This window comes from Uloborus diversus, chromosome 3 (assembly GCF_026930045.1).
Source record: "Uloborus diversus isolate 005 chromosome 3, Udiv.v.3.1, whole genome shotgun sequence".
NCBI classification, from domain to species: domain Eukaryota; kingdom Metazoa; phylum Arthropoda; class Arachnida; order Araneae; family Uloboridae; genus Uloborus; species Uloborus diversus.
This window is the reverse complement of record NC_072733.1, coordinates 84,442,231-84,448,756: the sequence shown is the minus strand read 5'-3', so window position 1 is coordinate 84,448,756 and position 6,526 is coordinate 84,442,231.

Here is a 6,526-nt window from a genome sequence, read left to right as displayed (position 1 = left end):
AAAGAAAAGCTAAAACCGTTGATGATGTATTTTTATATATTTAATCAGCAATGTCGATACACAACAAAATTCCAGATCATTAGACAGGAAAATAAATTAGCAATCCCTTAAAGATAGATAATTCTTAAAAGCTTCCGATAGCCTTTCGTGAACCCTAAAACATGCCGTCGAAGACTGTAAAAATCTATAAGTTTTCTTGTTCCATTCCATGGTTGTCATTTTCCGATTAATGGCGGCTCGTAGAGATAAGACCCGTATCTTATTTTCAATTATGAATGTTCCTACCGATTAATCACAAAGAAAAAATGCCGCAACCATTTCCTAATGATATGTGCATGGGTGAAATATTGTTTTCTTAGATAACCGTGCAAAAACTAATCCCCTAAGAGTTTTTTTTTTGGAGATTGAATTAGTTATTTTACTTGTTTGGAATAGTTACAATGATTAATAAGATTCGGTTTTTTGAAGCTCTAAAAATATAAGTAGTTTTTGTCTGATTTGTTTTTCAAGTAGATGAGTTTGAGCGCAAGAAAACAAAATATGATTTTTTTGTTCAGTTATCTGGGTCAATTTAAACTTCCAAGTTGAAGAAGAAGAAGACATGTCTGAAAAAAAGTATTACTTTTACACATTTACTGAAAAGGTTCAGAACTTTTTTTTTTTTTGTTTTAAGAGTTTTTTTTTTTTTTTTGTGTGTGTGTGTGTGTGTGTGTGTGTGTGTGAAGTCAAATTACTCTTCGAATGGAACGTTTCTTCCATCCCCTTGTCTGATTTGGGGAATATCCGACTTTGAAATACAGTGAAGCATTATTTATACGTTTTTATCATTTATACTTTTTTTTTAATCGGTCCCTGCACAGTCCAATACATATTAACATGTACCTATTGCACGTTTTTCTCTTTATACGCTTTTTTCATACAGTCCCTTTAAAAACGTATAAACAGTGATTCACTGTAAATAAAGGTATATTTACAGAGAAGTGAAAGGAAACATTACAGTTAAAAAAAAAAAAACACACAGAAATAGCAGTTAACTTTATACACGTGTTTCGGAGTTACCAGGAATACCTTTTACAATACAAAAGATTTAAGCTTATGGATGAATTAGTTAAGACGTATACTGAAAGTATGCGCCACGTATTTGGCAAAAAAAAGGGGGGGGGGCGTGTACTTACACACGGGGTCTGAGGTTAATCCTGGGACGAAAGGTCCTGCATTAAATAATGACGTGACATACAGGGTGTCCAGGAATGGACTCCCTGATTTCAAAAGGAAATATGTCGAAAACAAAGGCGGATATTGGAATAAAATAAACGGTATGTTTATTGTAAAACCCATAAAAATTGTGTACAGAAACTTGCAAATTAGTAACAAAAATTAAGAACAGAAGGGGGGGGGGATTGGACGATAATTTCTAGCGCAAATGTAAGTACCTCTGAGAGGCAAAACTACTGCTGAAGCGCCTAATCCCTTCGCAGCACTATTTATGAGGATTTCTACTGCAATGGGGTTGTTTCCTTCAGTCAAAAGTAGTACTTTTTTGTCCCTGACATTGATAGAATAAGTAAAAAAAAAAAAAAACATGGACCCAGAAAATACTTTTATTTTCCCAACAGTTATTTTTAATTAATTTTTTAAAATGTCCGATTTTTCAAATAGGGCGTGATGACGTCACAAATTATGCTCTTTGGCGCATCTTTCTATTGCGTTTCCACGTTATGATAATCAAGAAGCAAATTAAAATTGTGCACTCTACGCTTGTCATACCGTTGCGAATACACGTGAGTCAAGATGTGAATTAAATATTTTGCTCCGTGAAAATGCAACACTGAATGGTATCTCATCGTTTGTGATGTCATTGGCAGAAACGTCAACAATAAAAGCGTGCCGAGTTAAGTATTTTTAAAAAAATATTAAACTTAAACAAGTTATTTAAAAAATGGTCGGATCGTATGTTTTTAAGCAAGTCTTTACAGAAAAAAATACTTGTAAAATCTTGGAAACGACCCCATTACAGCGTGCAGCGCCCCTGTTCGCAATTTGTGTTACTAATTTCCAAGTTTCTGTACATGATGTTTATGGGTTTCACAATAAACATACCGTTTATTTTATTCCAAAATCTGCGTTTGTTTTCGAGGTATTTCACTTTTAAATCAGGGAGTCCTTTTCTAGACACTCTGTACATTCAACAAAATTTTTCCAATGTAAGCTTTTAAAAAGAAATATCAAGAAAATATTGTAATGTAAAAGCAACTTTAAAAAAAGAACAGCAAAAAACAAATATTTTTCCAAAGTAAGAAATTTTTTCCAAAGCTAGGTGTTGTTACTGGGACAGCTAGAACTACTTAGCATTTATTTTGCACTGATTAGACCTTTGAATAAATGTATTTAAAATCTGATACTTTTTTCCTTGAAAATTGTTCTGTACTGAAATAGACTAATTTAAGTGTTAATATTCTTAAATTTGGATTGCATTTGCATTAAAATTCATTTTGGCGCTGAATTATATCCTTTCGCTAAGAGGTATTTGACGGTTCAAAATGTCCACTGCTTTGTAAAATATTTGATAGTTAAAATATGTAAAGTTTTAGAATGTGATTTTATTCGAGGTTAATATGTTGAAAACTCCGCATTGAATTATTTAAAACTATATAATATCGCTTAAATTTTAATTTGTTTGTTTCCAGTAGGTATATCTTTTTTACTACCTTTTACAAAAAAAGGAAGTATTGTATTCGCGAAAAAATTTTTTACTCAAAAACCGGCCTTAATTTCCATTTTGCTTACCCCTGAATGAATTTTGGGTTTTGTTTTTCAACCCGACCACACGTGGATAAGTTCCTAAGAACTTAAAGCTCCCCGAAATATACATTTTGACAATCCCCGGGTTAATTATAACGAGTTTTCTCGTGACGTCCACATGTACGTATGTATGTGCGTATGTGCGGATGTATGTCGCATAATTCAAGAACGGTATGCAATAGAAAGTTGAAATTTGGTACGTATACTCCTAGTGGGGTCTAGTTGTGCACTACCTTTTTGTTTGCAATCGGGTGTTTCTAAAGGGGGCTTTTGCCCCTTTTTGGGGGGAAATCATTGTTAATTTCGATGCAAAGTAAGTGTTGTTATAATTTGGCGGACGCTTGGCGATATATCGCCAGTCTTTTGATCGCCAAATTTTGTCGCCAAATTTGGCGATTTTAAAAATATATATTTGTTAGTTTTTTTTTTAATCTGGTTTTAATTTGGCCACTGTTGGTGATATTTAGAGAGTTAACTATTGAATCACATTAAAATTGCCAATAATAGTGAAATAGCATTAAGTTGGTGTAAAAGGAAGTCATGTGATGCACAAATAAGCTCGTTTTAAGTTAAGTTTCTAATTTGATGATTACTTGGAACAGTTTGGAGTAGAGAATTGTTTTAATGTTTTTAAATTATGTTAGTGAGGTGTTTAAAATTGTGATGGGACAATAGTATTTATTGCGAAATTTAAAGCAAAAGCCGAACTGACTCCTAGCTTATGCAATATTATATTTGGACGCATTGACGTGGATATTTTGTTCAAGAGTGTATAGATCGTTTTACGTAAGTTATCATAGTTTCAAAAATATTTTATAATCATAGTTTACCTGTCGAGCTTTAAAAAAAAAATGCTACCAGAAAATATTATGTTTTAGCTTTATGACCTAAATGAGCTGAAAAATAATTGTTATTTAAAAATAAGCCTTTTTCCACTTCTTTCTTTTTTTTCTTTTGAAGTAATCCAGTAAATACGGTTTTAAAAATAGGGAAAATTCAAAACAAATTGATAGCTCTAGAATGCAATATTTTATAAATTATAAACGTTTTTGATGAAAAATACTAATGGCATATTTTAAAAGAAATTTAGTCTCTTTCTATACTTTTATATATACAAATATTTTTGTGCCATTAAACTTTAAGTTACTAAATTTCAAACATAGTTGCTCATTAAGCACTTTCATGTTCTATGAATGAAAATCTTAGCGTAGCAAACAATTTTTCTTAAAATTAAGTTGGTATAACATAACAAATGAGGTAACAATGAAAAATTATTTAATTTTGTTTCAATTTGAAAAAAAATCATCCTTACTTTGAGGTCAATATTTCTAAAGAATGCACACATAAAAACAATGAAACTAGAAAATTATGTGCAAAAGCCCTCATTAGGTATTTGGATTCAAAATTCACAAAAAAAAAAAAAAAAAAAAAAACGCATAGTCAAATTTTAAAAAAAAAGTTAAATCGAACTTTAATTTTATTCATAGTGCAAATTTGTTTTTAAAGCAATTTCCTGTTGTTTTATAGATTCTGTAAACGAATGTTCAATAAAACGATTAAAATGAGTTTCAAAAATATAATGGAGTAAAGTTGCTGAACTTTGTTATTAAAATTGTGTGACTATATTTTTGCTAAAATAAATTGGTAAGGGAGACATATTTAAAGTGTAAAAGAAGAAGTGAGAAGAAAATGAATTTAAGTGATAGTTTTAAAGTTTTATGTAAAACGTGTTAAAAGGTAGGTAATCTTTCATTGAAATCGTTATTTATAGCAGCTCTTACCAAGGCTACTAATTCTATCTTTTGCTTAAAAACAGAGGTGAATCTCTGCTAATATTTACACATCTGTTATCTCCACATTTTTGATTTCGCCACTTAATGTAAAACCACCAATAGTTGACACTTCACAGCTGCACTTGTAGTTGACACCTACGAAACAAATAAATAAATAAATTTACAAAAGAAATTCAGCGCCAAAAATAGAGCTTTGTCTCTGTGTAGCATAGCTTTCTAGTGACGGCAATTGAACTATTGTGCCGCCAAGTATTGCTCCAAATTCACCACGATTGTTTGATGACAGCTGTATATTTTCCTGTCGTTTAGGCCAGGGGTCCTTAACCTTTTTTGCTCAATTGCCACACTGTTAATTTTTGGAGGCAATGAGGACATACATTGATTTCGTTACTGCAAGCACTTTTTGGCCAAGTGAGGGCAAAAGAACAGGTAAGCTATCCTCCAGACCATCTTCCATTTTGAAAGAAATGAAATTTTAGGTTGTCTTTGGTGACTTTGGGAAGAAAAGTGAAAGTTAATACTCTCTTCCAGGGAGACGGAGATGCAGTTATCCTTTCCTGCCCCACTCTGGCTAGGATTATGCTTAGTAGTGGTTTTTGAGATCTTCTTGGCTTAGTTTTGTTTTTAAATGCTTAAAAAATGAAAAAAAAAATGTTTTCAGTTTGTTAGCTTCCCGCAGGCCGGGAAAAATCTGCTCTCGGACCGTAGCTTTGGAGAGTCCTGGTTTAGGCTAATATCCTTAAGGAATTTGGTGAGAGTAAGCCGAAAGTTTAAACATTTTTTTTTTAAATTTTGAATAAAAAAGGCATTTAGCTATTTCCTGAGCATACATTTATTTGAAAAAAAAAAGAAAAAGACTGTGTTAGGTACCCTGTCAGCTATTGAAACTTTAAATGATATAATAATACAATAGTTTGGCACCGGGTGTCAACTTGTCGGAAGAAACATAATTTAAAGATCTTGCTTTGTTGGAATGTTATATAGCTGCATACACAACGAAGCACAACTTTAAACATTTTTGAGCAATCACTTTCAATAATTGAAAGATAGTGCCATTAGAGTAACTATTGAATAATGTCCTTTTTAGTTTTAAACATCTGGTCCTTCCGATGAACTTTCCCATGTAAGCCCTGAGGATAGAGACCTGCTGTACCTAACGCTCACTAATGGTCATATCAACGATTCTACGAATCATACCGTTGACGATTACAATATGCCACCTGAAACACGCACTCCTACTTGTACTATCAAACGAGCTTGTGATCCACGGTAATAATCGCTTGTATCAAGCCGGACCTTCTTCAGTTTCCTTGGAAATTCTTAGTCCCTTCAAGCAATATTTTCTATCAAAAGGACTACGACAAACCGGAAATAAAAACTTAAGAGGAAAAAAACGCCCCTTATCTTCTCAAGACAACTGTTCTAAGAATATTCTTGAATGAAGTTTTCAAAAAATGACGAGTCCAAGAAAAATAAGAGTGGAAATCCTGCCGTTAATCAAAAGAAAAGGGATAAAAATGTAAACGGAAAAGATTAAAGGTCAGTTGGTTTGCTTAACTGACTCAAACACAAATGGAATTCCATCTGAAAGCAAGGGTGAATTTAAAAGTTGAGACCAAAAAACATTATATTCTGGAGAACAACCTTAAAAACAGTAGAGAGAAATAAGACAAAAGGTTGAGATTTTCCTTCCACGGACAGTTTCTTTGTTCAACTGGCTAAAACACGGATGGAATTCAATCTGAGAACAAAGGTGAAACTAAAGATAACACCAAGAAACATAAAATTCAAGAAAACAATTATGAAAAAAACACTAGTGAGAAATAAGGCGGCTACGACTATATCAGCAGTGCAAATCAGCAGTGCAAAATCTGGAAGATTCTGCAATCAACCAGAAAAAGTGGATACATTAGACTACGAAGGGAAAGCTT